Here is a 14,205-nt window from a genome sequence, read left to right as displayed (position 1 = left end):
TAGCCAAGCATCAAAGTTTCAAGCAAACCCCCAGAAGCCAGGGGAGGGCATGGGACAGATTCTCCTTACAGCCTAGGGAAGGAACCAGCTCTGCTGACACTTTGACATCAGACTTCTGGCCTCCAAAACTGTGAGGCAATAAATTTCTGTTGCTTACGCCACCCAGTTTGTGGTGCTTTTTTACAGCAGCTCCAGGAACAAACACAGTCACCTCTTGCAAACATTACTTCAGCTCCCAATAACCAGCCACGTCACCATCAGTACAAACCCTTGACCTGGTGTGAAACTGGGACTTTTCATAAATTTCCAGCACATTCTTCTTTGTTCTACTCTGTCAACCCACCAGCTCTTCTTACATTCTGAAATCATTCATTTCCTATTCTAAAACATTAACTTATATTTCAGCTAAGGTACTATATAGTCACTGGAATGTCAAGAAGATGAGTGATCCTGGACTACTAGTGATCTTGACCTAACGCCATAGGTTTTTAAAGCATTCTAATTAAGAAATCAAAAGGAAGAGCTGCAGAGAACAAGGTGAAATTGAGCTGCCATCCATTGGTGGTTATTCTAAACTCCAAGATGGTGGTTCTCAAAGTGTGGTCCCTGCCCAATAGAACCACCAGCAAATTCTCAGGCCCCACTCAGCCCTATTAAATCAGAGGGGTGCGGCCTAGTTCCTGTGTTGGAATAGGGCTGCCAGGTGCTTCTGATGCCCTCCACAGTGTGAGAAGCACTCTTACACTCAAAGTCAGGAGGCAAACTGGTTCCACCCGATTGCAAATTCACTTGGGAGTGACTGTGTTAAGAAAGGTTCAAAAGTAGACTCAGCTCTGATTTGAAAATAAGGAATCTCTTGGGCAAGAGAGAGAAGGGGATGGCAGCTGGCAAGGAATCTAACAGCTACCCCACGGGTCTCAGGCTCATAAACGGTCACTACTATATCTTTCTTCACATCCATGATTCCAAATAGAAAATGTCCCAAATTTCCAAGGTGACTTGGACCCCACATAGACTGAAATAAAAATAAAAAGAAGAAATTAAAAGCTTGTTTCCAAAAAAGAAAAAACTCAAAAGAATGACTTGGCAGCACTGCTCTTTCTTCTACTGAATATCTGTTTCCCCGTGTCTCTACTTACCTTGCTTCTCTTTCAGGATGGCATTATTTTGGTGATGGAATAAAAGAAGTGAGTCGCGCTTCACCTAATTCAGGGAAGCAAGTGACATACAAAATCTAAACTTATAAGGTAATTAAATTTGAAAGTTATTGCCTGTACCACACTTACAGGATTCTCTTCATTTTTAAAAGGATTTACAGAAGACTTCTTTAGAAGATTGTGTTCCTCTGAGGAATTGCGTATCTGATTTGGTTGATTTTAAAAATCACTTACCGCTTCCTGTTGCCTTCACGCCTGAAGTCCTGGGGATCAGGGCTGCAGCCTGAGTACAACCCTCTTCCCTCCCTACCCAGGAGGCGCTCCTCCCAGGGTCAGACAGAGACTCTCACTCAGCTATGGTCTCCCAAAGTGCTCTCCTTAGTCCTACCACCTCTCCTGTTGCCATGGACACCCTGCTCTCCTCCACACCCTCCCTTCCTTTGGGCCTTGCTGTGGCCCCTTTGTCTCCCAGCAGCCTTCCCTGTCCAACCTCTTCTCTGAACTTCTGGCTTCCCGTGTCTGCCTTCACTCGCCCTAAAGTCGCATGCTTTGCTCTATGGCTCTCCTCTATTCCATTCTTCCCCAGGAGGGAAGCCATTGCCGTCATGGCTCCCACAGCTGCACTGCAATATGAAATAGACTCACTGCATGAACAGATCCCTTGCTGGGAGACTGCAGCAAGTCAGTCCCTCTGCTTTTGCTTCCAATATCATTGCACGCATATCACAGGCTTCAATTAGAATGACTGAATTTCTTACCTCTTAAGGGTCATTCTCAGCCTCAGGGAAGCACTCAGAGTGATCTGGCTGCCAGATAATCTCCATGAACAGTTGGGGAGGTTGTGCGACAGGTACAGACTAGGAAACTAGGAAGTCTGGATTCTGTCACTCAGTGGCCCCTAATGAAGTGTGTGGCCTGGGGCACTGTGTTTCTGGCCTGTGCTTTGGCTATTGGATCCCTCTTGTCCATTCTTAAGAGTAATTCACCTGAGGATCAGATAAAACAGCTTAGAGCATCAGCCAACCTCAGCAGCAGCTGAAGAGTATTATTAATCCTTTGCCCTGTCCTCCAAAGATATTCCTCTGATCCTTATATTTTCTAGTACAAATGACAGGAAGCATCTTTATCTTATTTATAGCTCTAAATAAATTGGTATGAGCATCAACCAAACATATTAATTTTATTTCCCAAGAAATATACCCCCAGAAAATGTCAAGGAAATGATCTTTGAAAAATGCACATCTGAAAGCAATATAAAATATTTAAGGGAATGATGATTCTACAGGCTCTTGTGAAAGTGAAGTCAGTACTTTTAGAAGTGGAAAATGGACACAAGTTACAAAAAACCTGCAAAGCCCTGGGGTTCTTCTTGATTTTCCCTTTTACTTCCAGCATGGGGCCTTGAATGAACAACTTCTAATAACTGAGATATTCAAAAATTGATGAACAGTACTTAGCAAAGTAAAACTCAGATAAAGATGGTGGGAACTAAGCCAATTGCCAATGGCTTGAAAATTCACAACTGCATTTGGGGCTTCGTGATGGGGCATCTCTTTGGGCCACTCTCAACGGGTTCTTCCCATCCTCCCACCTTCCCCGAATCCTCCACAACTTAAGGAAGAGTTTGCGTGTTCGCCTGCGGTGTCAAACCAGCAAATCATGTGGTCAGCAAAAAGAACTCTGGAACAGAAAATCAGTGTGTAGATCTCACATCAGTTCATTCATTTGAGTTGGCTGGGGAGCAAATACTCACACAGATGAACTCATTTAACTCTCCAACAACCCTGCGCAGCAAGTACAACTCTATCCCCATCCTAAGGTAAAGAAACAGGAGCACAGAGAAGTCAAATAACTTGCTCAACAGCCACACAGCCAAGAAGTGGCCAAACCAGAGTCAGACCCTGCTGGCCCGAGAGTCTGGGCACTCAGCCGCCGTGCTACACTGACTGGCCAATAGGATCACTCCACATGTGCTGGTGCCAGACTCACAAATGATGAGTTAAGTGAAAATTTTCAGTGAACTGAAGTTCATCAAATTCATTGGTAAAGTGCATTGGTACAAATGGCTATTATGCAGAGAGAAAAGGTGAAGCCCATAAAAAATGAAGACTTCCTTAGGATCTCTAAGGGTGACCCAGGGAAGAGAGAGGCCCCGGGGAACATGCCAAGACCACATCCTGTGATCCAGGCAGGCCATGGAGCCTGTGCAGGCAGACCTGAAGGAAGCTCCCAGAGCTCAGGGGAGTGCCCTGCCCACAGTTCCTGGATGGCCAGTGGGGGGTGGGGCCCACCTGGGAGACAACTGTGAGGACAAGCCTGAACTGGGGTTTGGGGAGGCTGTGAGATGACGTAAATCCAGCCCTCATCTTCCCACCTGGACAGACCCACTCTAGCTAGGTACCTAGGTAACTAAGGCTCCTATGTCAGGACATTCTGTACTGGCCTCTTATCACTGGGACCAGCTGCACCAGCTCGCAAGGTCTGCCATGCTGGACACAGCTCTCAGTGGCTGGGCTGCCTTTGCTTTGGGTCCAACACAATGGGTGGTAGAGATGTTCTGAGCTCAGGCTCTGGAGAAGCCACTCAAGCTAAGGACGGCTTCAGCCACCCCATGGGGTCATCAGGGGAAACCAACCAAAGCTAGGAAATCATGTTCAAGGTCATACCATGAGGAAATGGATTGGACAAGAAAATAGTTTAAATAAGAAAGTGCTTCTCCCTGGTCGTTCCTCTACATTAAGCAGCCAACTCAAAATATAAAGATGTCTGACTCTCCCCCAAGCTGTCTATAATCCAAAATAGGAGTCTCTGAATTCTGGGTCCCTAAGTTGGGGAAGGAGAAGCATGGGTGGGCATAAAGTCCAGCTCCAGGATTTCATGCCCTTTCAGGATGTTCACTTAAACCAAATTCCCTTGGTGGCCCTTTTATATAGAAGAAATTACCTTAACTTGCTTTCATTAACCAGGAAATATGTATATAAACATAGCATTTCATGAGAAAGGCAAATGGCACATGTATGTGGCCACCGAAGAACATGGGCCTGAGCTACACTAGCCAGTCTGCCGGAACCCTATGATAGCTCGCAGGAGACAAATTTCCAAATCCCAAATCCTGAGCAGCAGTGGAGAGCTGAATGTGTGTACCAGTCTATCCCTGGGGAAATTCACTTGCCCTGTGCAGATTGCACTGAAAAAGATCTTGAAAAAGGAAGAACTTAGTTAGAGCTAAATGATGCTTGATGCCACACAAAACCCAGTATTACCAGGGTGGTCTAACATCTTAAAGGTTTTCCTATTCATGGGGTCTGGTGTGGGTCGGCAGTGTTTCCCCATCCTGTAGCAGTAGATGCCATCCAGGACACTTCCAGCAAGGTGGCCACAGCCAGGGAAGAGAGGACGGGACAGCGGCACAGGATGGTTGTATCAATTCTGCCCACACCTCTTCCCAGCCCCACTGCCCATCTGCCTGCAGGGAAGTGTGGGGAGCAGTCTCTGCCCTGGAAAGTAAGCAGCTCTGGATGTGATGTGTGTATGAACCCATCACAAAGCCCATGCCCCCAGCCCGCCTCCCTGCTCCCCACCCCAATTGGCACGCCTGAGCCCCCACAGAGATTCCTTCCTTGTAAGATTGCTGGAGGTTTGGAATTCATGGCACTCCTTCTGGACTATACACACCACCTGGAAGGGATGAAATGTGGTTTTATCAGTAATGCCACTTCAAGGTACTGACATGTGAGAAGCAATTATAAAAATCTAGAAATCGTTCCTCGCCAAGGTCAGGGTTCGGGGGTCATAGGCAGGTAACAAAAGTCAAGAAGAGGCAGAATGAGAATGAAAACCATGAGCCACATCAGAGTAAAGACAGAGAATGAGCGGATAAACCTGCAGGCACACAGGGGGTGAGGGGCCTTGTGAGTGCAGGGCAAGCTGAGTCTGGCGAAGATGCACGAAGGGCCTGGAGGCACAGGCAAGATGGGGTTGCCTTGACCATCACGATTGAGGACGCAATGCAGGGAGCAGCAGGTGTTCCTCGTGCCTCTAACTGGAAATCCAGGGACCTCGATGATGTGAGTTCAGCTCTAACTTCTCTGACCTCCGGCTCACCGAGCCTTGCCAGCCAGGTCCACTCCCGTGCCTGCCCACACCTCCCTGCCTGGACTGGCCTCCATGAATGTGGCCCTTTGTTGGCCCAAAAGGAAAAAAATAATAATCCGCCAGGACCCTTCGTCTGAGCTGGTTCCTGGGTTCCTGCTTCTGTGCTGGTCCCCAGTTCTGGGGTCATCCACAACCTGACACAAGAGAGAGGGTTATTCTTTTCTATTTTTTCCTTTGATTACCCAAAGTATAGTTCTTAAACTTGACCTTTCAAAGAGTTCCTTTCCTCAGTCTGTGATCTTGAATTTTCCTTAAACCCCTTCAAGAAAGTGGTCTGCTTCCTGTTCTGCCTACTTACTACAGAGACTGAACAAAGCCTTGATTCTCAGCATGAGAACATTTATCCCAACAGATCACTTTCTGAAAAAGGTTAAAGCAATTGAAAGAAGCCTTTTCCTTGATATCAAAGCTATAGACTTAGATGCTTTTTAGGCCAAAAGAAACCCATTGTAAAAAAAAAAAAAAAAGGCATTTCCTGAAAAGAAAAATGCCTGCTGCTTTTGTGGCCCAGAAAATTATTAGTTCACGAGGTGAATCTCCCCATGAATAAACTCAGTATGGATGGGGAAATAAATCATTTGACTGTCTACACTTTTTCTTTGTGACAGTCATCTGGTTGAAAAATACCATTATTTTTTATGCTAATGGAAGTGTCTGGCTAGATAAGACACATTATCCAAAATGTATAGAAAGCTTTATCTCTTCAGTGCATTTTATTCTCTTTAGCCAATAAATTTCTGCAGAAGTGCTACAAAAATAGGTTATAGGTATAAATATATGATTTCGGAGGTGGGACTATCGAGAAACCTTGCTTGAGATCACCTTCAAATAACCTTGACATTATCTTGGACTTTCAATCCTTCATACACTGTACCAAGTGAATCAATGAACTACCATCAGGGGTGGGCCATGACTTAACAACCACATGTCCCAGATTTATCATCTTTTTTTTCCAGACTATATATTTCAAACAAGCTATCCTACCTTTTTATGGGGGAATCATATCCATCAGATCTACATCCAGGTCTGGTATCAATCAGAATGCTTTGGTACAATACCAGCCTGCAGCCATTCGGATGGGTCGGTGCCCACGCCATACCAATTTTTAAATGGCTTGAGCAAACCCACCCCCGCCTGCTACAACCACTGCTGTAGATGCTCTCTGCTCCCTTCCCCTTGCTTTCCACTCCAGTCTGACTTTCATCTGAAATGCTCTATTTGAGTTGCTATTTTGAGATCACCAGGGCCTCTAAGTTCCCCAAGGCATGGATGGTTTAAGTCATCAGCCGGACAGCAGACACTACTCCTTTCTCCAAACTTCCTCTTTCTTATTTTCTCTGACACCACACTCCTCCGGCTTGGCTTCTACCTTTCTGGTTCTTCCTTTGGGAGCCTTTTCAAGCTCCTCACCTTCCACTGGTCCTTAAATGTTGCCATTTCTTAGCTCATTTTTCCTCTGTCCTCACTCTACACAGCCTCATCAACCATGACTCTCACATGATTATCTCCAGCCCAGATCTCTCTGGGCCAATCAGCATATCTAGTTGAACTTCTCTCGGGAAGCTCAAACTTTATGTATCCAAAAGTGAACTCAACATGATTCCATGTTATAAATTCGCATTACTCCAATTCCTACTGAAGGAGAGTGCACCCTGAAAATGTCACCCCAAAATACCTGGCTGTCTCAGTCAGAAATAGGGATATCTTCCTTGATTCCTCCCTCTCACTTCCCATCAGGTGCCCTTTATTCTACCTCCTCAGTAGCTCTCAAGTCTGTCTCCTTCTGCCATTCCCATTGTCACCATCCTAAGGTCCAACATCCTCTCTTGCCCCACGCAGACCATCAGCCTTGATGGTGCCCTTGCACCATGTTGCGCTCCTCCACTCTGACCTCCACACTGCAGTGTGAGTGAACTTTCCAAACCTTCAATATGATCCCATCACTCCATTGCTTTAAAAGTCTTAAATGTTGTCCATTGTCTTTAGGAGAAAACCTGAACTCTCAGCTCAACTCCAGGTGCTCCCAGACACAGGTTCTGCTATGTCTCTAGCTTCATCTCTCTGCTCTTCTCTTTGCATCCTCTACATGCAGGACCACTAACATGACCCTCTCACTCACCTCCAAACATGTGCACAGGCTGGTCCGCCTCCCTCAGACAACTCTTCCTCCCTGCTCTCCAACTCCTGACACACACCCACTCCCATATTATTCACGTGACTAGCTCCCACTTACCCTTCCAGTTGTATTTTAAAGGATAATTCCCTTGGGGAGAATTTTCCTGACCTTTTGGCTAAGACAGGTCTCTTTGTGATGTGTTCCCTTGGTGCCCTGCATTCCCCATCATAACCATCATCATAGTTTATTTTTATTTTTTTCTAAAATTTTTTCCCTTTAAAGTGTAAGAACCATACCCACAGTACTACTTTGGTTATTCACTGCTATATCCCCAAGACAAAACTAATATTGGAGAATAGTAGGCACTAAATAAATATTGATCAAATATGAGAATGAATGAGTAAATGAAAAAGTAGATTCAATCTCACCTCGGCCATAAGCCTACACCAGGGTTTCTCCAGCTTGGCATTATTGATATATTGAGCCAGACAACTCTTTGTTACAGAGAGCTGTTCTGTGCATTGTAGAATGTTTCACAGCATCCTTAAATACCAGTGACACCTCTGCCTACCTGTGACACTCAAAAATGTCTCAAAAAAAACTGTCTCCGGACATTGAGACATGAGACATGAGAACCACTGACCAACCCTGGCCTTTCTCCCTTCTCATAACTGCTATATTGCCATTTGTTATCACTTAATCATTCTTGGCTCGGGTCATGTGTATTAGCCTTGTCACCCCTAATGGACTAAAAATTCCTTGAAATCACGGCCCTATTCTCTGTGCAGTGTTCTTCACTGCACCTTATCTGGGAATGAGTGTAACAAATGAAATTAGCATATGTGTCCATCAATGGAAAGGAGTACAAAGCCAAGATGGCTGTTCTCATGGGCAGGTAGAATTTTGAGTCTCCATCCTAATGTTAGCCTACCCGCCCAAACATTTCAACATCAGAAAATTCAGCATCGTCAGTAAACTCTTAGTTTGTATGTAGTACTTGCGATGGTGAATTCTGTTAACTTCAGTGGGCCACAGGGCAACCAGACATTTGTCAAAGATGATTCTATCTGTATCCGTCAGGGTGCTACTGAATGAGATTACCATTTGAATCGGTAGACTGACTACAGCAGATTGTCCTTCCTGATGTGGGGTGGGTCCTATCTAATCCATTGAAGATCTTAATAGAGCTAAAAGGCTGACCTTCCCTCAAGTAAGGGAAACTCCTCCTGCCTAACTGCCTTCAAGCTGGGACACCAGTCTGTTCCTGTCTCCAAACTCAAACTGAAATAACTGCTTTCTTTGTGTCTCTAACTTACCAGCCTTCTGACTAAAACTTCACCATTGGCTCTCCTGAGCCTCCAGTTTGCTAACTGCAGAACTTGGAACTTGTCAGCCTCCTTAATCATGCGAGCCAATTCCTTATAACAAATCTCTTTCTATGTATACATACATCCTATTGGTTCTGTTTCTCCTGACTAATATAGGCTGTTGTACATGCTCTGTAAAGAAGAGTTAAAACATTGTAGAATTAATAATCTTCCCATCTGGAATTCATTAAACTCTCATTTTCTAAAAATTCAACAAAGTCAACTGAACCATGAGCGACTTGCTACGGGTTCAGTGGTCACTCCCTTGGAATGCTACTTTGTCTGATACCTCAGGTCTGTAGACCTCCTGGCACATTCAGCACATAAACAGAGTGCATGGAGCCAACTTGCTCTTGACCCTCTATAATAACACTTGACTTCTCTTAAATCCTAGATGTCTCTATGCTCTTTAAATAAATTATGGTAATAATTAATATCAGCCCAAGAATTGATGGTCAAAAATGAACCATTGATATTAAATATTTAGCAAATGTTGTGTATCAAATGTATCTTTATGATTACAGCAGTCCTGCTTAAAAATAAACACAACACGTCATCTCCTATGATTAGAAAAACACTATTCTATTTAGAAAATCGTCCCATACATGTAGTAAAAGCAGGTTGCAGTCAAAAAATATTATATCTTTCCCTTATTTATGTACTCATGCTCAAATACACAATAAACAGGTAGGTCAAGCAGAAGCCTTTTCTATGAGTCCAGCCACGTGGTCATGGTCAGAAAAATGGGCCAAGCATTAAGTCCAAGAGAAAGTTTAGAAATAAGACAGGAAGCTCCCCTGCCAGGCGATGGGAGGGTGGAAGGGGAAGAGATTAAAGAAGGAGGACAGGATGAGGAAGAGCTCAGCACTCAGTAGACAAACGGCAAGCTCGGGCTGGAACACACTCCCACCCCACTTCATACATTTATATCCATGGCGAGCTTTGTTAGAGCAGTGTTGCCATATAAAACCTCCATAGAAACAGACAAGTGGAATCACAGGTCCCTAGAACCAAATGGTGATGATAGGCCATAGTTGGAACAAAAAAACTTTGACCAGTAAAAGAACTCATCTCTCTCATTTCTCCGATGCAACACAGAGGCCTGCAAGTCCAGGAGCCAACAAATGGTCATTGCTACCCGGGCTTGCCCTGTGTAAAACAGCCACTCCTCCCCAGGGCCTCAACCCGAAATGCCCGAGTGTTACAGATGTCGTTGTCACTAGTCATGTCCCAAAGTGAATAAGGTTAAAGTTCACTTTTAAGTCAAAATTTCCAAATTGTTTTCATATGCCCATTAGTTATAAATGGAATGCTTGCCTGAGGTAAGATCCTATGTGCTCAGGACGTTTTGATGCCAAAGATTTGGCCCAAATCCCCAAAGGCATTCCTCTGTAGTAGAGATCCTAATAGGTTTTGAGTGAGTGAAAAATATTTGACAACAACCTGAAACTTGCCCATATCAATATCTCCATGGCTGACAGCAAGAGACACACAGAAAGACAAGCAGGATTCATCCTGAGTGACATATGGCAAAGATAGTGCTTGGTCTGAAATTTCTCCTAGAGCCAGTGTGCTGTAACTTGTAAAGGGGGAAGAATGACAAGTAGCCAAAGCCCTTTGGGCTTGCTTTTCTAAATAAACAGATAAAAGGCCCAAGGCATTGATGTTACAAAAGATTGAAGATACTTAGACCTAAAAAAGAATCTAATGCAGCCTATTTTACCTAAAATCACCTGTATTTTTTACCCTTCTACACACTGTAGGGGGGTATACGAATTGTTTAAAGCCATTTCAGTCTTTTTTCTCTAAGCTTCCAATTATACCACCTATAGCACCAAATAGAGATGGAGTTTTAATCAATTTCTTAAATAAATTCATGTAAAATAAATTTAGACCCAAAGGATCTGAATAACAAAGCCATTTCATTCAACCAAGAAATCAGATTTTGACAGCCAAGACTTTTTTAAAAATTGAATCTATTTTCCAGAGAATTTATTCAAGTGCTCACTGCCTCTAGGCATCGTAACTGAACTATAATGAAACCACCATTCCCATATGGATAATATTTGTAACTTAAGAACACATTAGATAGATGAGTGACAGAGGTTTTCATCCCAACTTGACCACCAAGGAGCTGTAGACCTTGAGGAAGTCACTCCATCTCTAAGCCTTTGTTTCCATTCTTATAAAATGGGGTGCTGTTCATGCACAAATGGCCCTCTTCACCCCTCTTGTAGCCTCACCTTTTGCCAAGTAACTTGGTAATTCTCTCCCACTCTGACACTAGACTTAGCCATGTGACTCTGGTCAACAGAAATAAGAGTTCATTGGGTCCAAATCTAGGCCAAGAAGCCTGGCCCATTTCTGCTTGCTTTCATGAGCTTCTGCCATCACCATGGAAGGGACATGCCTGGGCAAGCCCCCTGAAGATGATGAGAGGCATGTGACCGGAGCCAAGTGTCCCAGCAAAATCTCTCCAACCAAGTTAAAACAACTTCCACTCCACGTGAGTAAATGCAGCAGAGATGAGCAAAGCCACTCAGCTGAACCATCTATGAGAATCAATAACTCAGAGTTGATTGTTACACAGCAAAAGCTAACTAGTATAGAGAAGATACCACCTGCCCCAACACCCTTACTGGGATGTTGGGAAGATCAATTAAAATAATATATAGAAAAGCACTTAAAAGACAACAAATCTACCTCCCAACCATGGGTAGGACCACATGCTCTAAAAACCATCATGTTCTCTTCCTCCATCTTGGGTGGTCTGTCCAGGTGGACCCTCCATTGTGAACCTGGTTTTCCTACCCTTGTGACCCAATTTCTGTCCCATGCCTCAAACCAACAAGAAATAGGTGACCTGAAAATTCCCTATCAGCTCAGAAAGAACTACATACGTTAAAATTATTGAACCATTTTGTATAGAGCACGAGCCGAGCGGATTTTTTGGAGACCTTTGACAATCCAATATGGAGTTATTATCAGCCATAACAGTTATGTCACATGTTATGTCAAGACTAAGGTAATGGGGTGTAATGGAAATGCCCTTAGAAGGGGCCCAGAACACCCCAAACCACAAGTCTGGACACTTGGATAAGGACTCCATCTGGACACCTATATGAGTGGGACCTCCACCCTGTGTGGGCTATAAAACCTCAGGGCTCCAACCACCCAATGCTCAAGCTTGACTGTACCACAGGTTATGCTCAGGGCCCTGCCAGGCTTCCCATACACTGGAAGTATGCCCCACTATGGCCACCTGGCTTGAGACCAATGCCTGCCTCTCCACCTGTGGACACCTCCAGTGACCAGGACTTTGTGCTGGATGCTCACTCTGCTCACTTCTATCACATAAGCTTCCCCTCTCTGTGTGTAACCTACATGTGACTGTCTTGGCTTATTGGGGAGGCCTCCCCTAATAAACTTGGCATTGTGGAAAGACACAAACATGTGTAAGTGACTTCTTTCATAGATGCTCCATTGCTCATGACACATTTCAAACTATTGCTTGAAGCTAGTTGGTAGGCTTTGTGTTATCAAAGTCCCCATCTACCTCAAATAGAAAGATTCCCATAACATATATTTATTTTAGCAGGTTATGGTCAATAGGCAAGACCTGAGCAGATTGATGTTTTTCTGTCCTTGTATGAGTCACTGTATGGAAGTGCAAATTAAACCAATTGATAAAGGTTTATATCAGATGATAAATTGGATCCCACATTAGCTTAGCTGCCATGACAAAATACCACAGACTGGGTGGCTAAAACAATAGAAACTTATTTTCTCACAGTTCTGGAGGCTGGAAATCCAAGAACAAAGTGTTGTCAAGGTTTCTGGTGAGAGCTTTCTTCCTGGCTTGTAGATGGCCACCTTCTCACTCTGTCCTCACATGGTCTCATCTCTGTACAACCATGAAAAGCAAGATCTCTTCTCTTCCTCTGCTTATAAGGGCACCAGCCCTATCGGATTAGGGCCCTGCCCTTGCAACTCCATTTAACCTTCATTACCTCCTCAAAGACCCCATCTTTAAAAACTCACATTGGAGGTTAGGGCTTTAACATATAAATTGGAAGAGTGGGGAGGGGGAACACAAGGTCCAAAGCATATTCCTAAGGAATACTCAGACAATACACATATATGCTGGTCAATCCACACCTTCCTGCCCTATAGGAGGCAAGTCACTAGGTTTAAATGCATTTTTCAAAACATGCATTTACTTACCAAACATATACTAAGTGTCCACCTGTGCTAAGCACTGTATACAACATGGTCCCACCCTCTCAGATCTTATAGTCTGGTGAAATAGGATTCTGCTCACAACCCAAGGACTGAATGGGGAGGGGGGGGATATGGAAAGAGGATGTGATGATCATCTCAGAAAGCTAGATCTTTCAAGTCCAGAACACAGTCATCATTTCACTCAGCCTATGCCATTCTTATTCCTCCCCAATTACTCTCCAAAATAGCTGCCCCAGCCTACAGTCTCACCCACAGTACTCAAAGAGCTACCGACATTTAAGTCAATACTTGATATTTCCCAACTCTACTTTTTGACAGTTGAGTGGATCTTGATTTAATGCTTTTCTCTGACTACTACTGAGATTTAGCATTTCTCCATATGCTTACAAGAATTTAGCTTTTCCCCCTGTGAACGGCCCTTTGCCATATTTCTATTGGTTTCCTGCCTTATTTCTTATTGACTTACAGGTACTCCTTAAATACTCTAAGAACTAATCATTCATTGGTTGTGTGTTTTACAAATACCTCTCTCAGTCTATTAATGCTGACTATGATGTCCAGGTATATATGTTCATTGCTACCCCCACCCTGAGGGGGTGTTACACACGACTGACCCATTGATAACAAGCTTGGCAAGTGACTTCTTTTGGCCAATAAAATATGAGCAGATGTACCATGTGACTTTTTCAACAGAAGTTTTAAGATTCATTGCTAAAACCACCATGTACTAAGTTAGGGGTTGTTCTTTTGGCCTGGATCCTGGAATTGAAGAATCATGGAGCAGACCCACAGCAAGCCCACAGAGATAAACCCTTGTCACTGTCAGCCACATGCTGGTTGTTCGATTTTGGTGTTGGTTTTCATGGTAGAAGAGCTGAACAACTCAGACTGACACCAGAAGTGAGATGCCACCATAATAAAACACAAAACATGTGTGTGGTCCTTGGGACAGAGTGGCATGTGGCGAGAAAACTGACATGAAAGGTTTTTTATGCAACAGTGAGGCATTTGATAAAACTATCACCTGTGATAACCTAGAAGGCAGAGAGTGTAACTAACAAACTTATGGTTTTAGCGAAGTGGGAAGGCAGAATGTTGGTAACATTGGGTATTGGATAACGGCTGTGTTTGACAAGGCACAATAAGAAAGAAATAAGCTCACAGAAGA

The 14,205-nt window shown here is 44.0% G+C and overlaps 1 long non-coding RNA gene across 1 annotated transcript in view; it reads right to left on the bottom strand.

The window, feature by feature from the left end:
* Positions 1-14,205, bottom strand: part of LOC107540556 (uncharacterized) — a 113,173-nt gene that overhangs the window by 37,963 nt on the left and 61,005 nt on the right. The window lies entirely within an intron of this gene.

Source organism: Miniopterus natalensis, chromosome 3 (genome assembly GCF_054644295.1).
Source record: "Miniopterus natalensis isolate mMinNat1 chromosome 3, mMinNat1.hap1, whole genome shotgun sequence".
Classification (NCBI taxonomy): domain Eukaryota; kingdom Metazoa; phylum Chordata; class Mammalia; order Chiroptera; family Miniopteridae; genus Miniopterus; species Miniopterus natalensis.
This window is presented reverse-complemented; position numbering and strand designations above follow the sequence as displayed.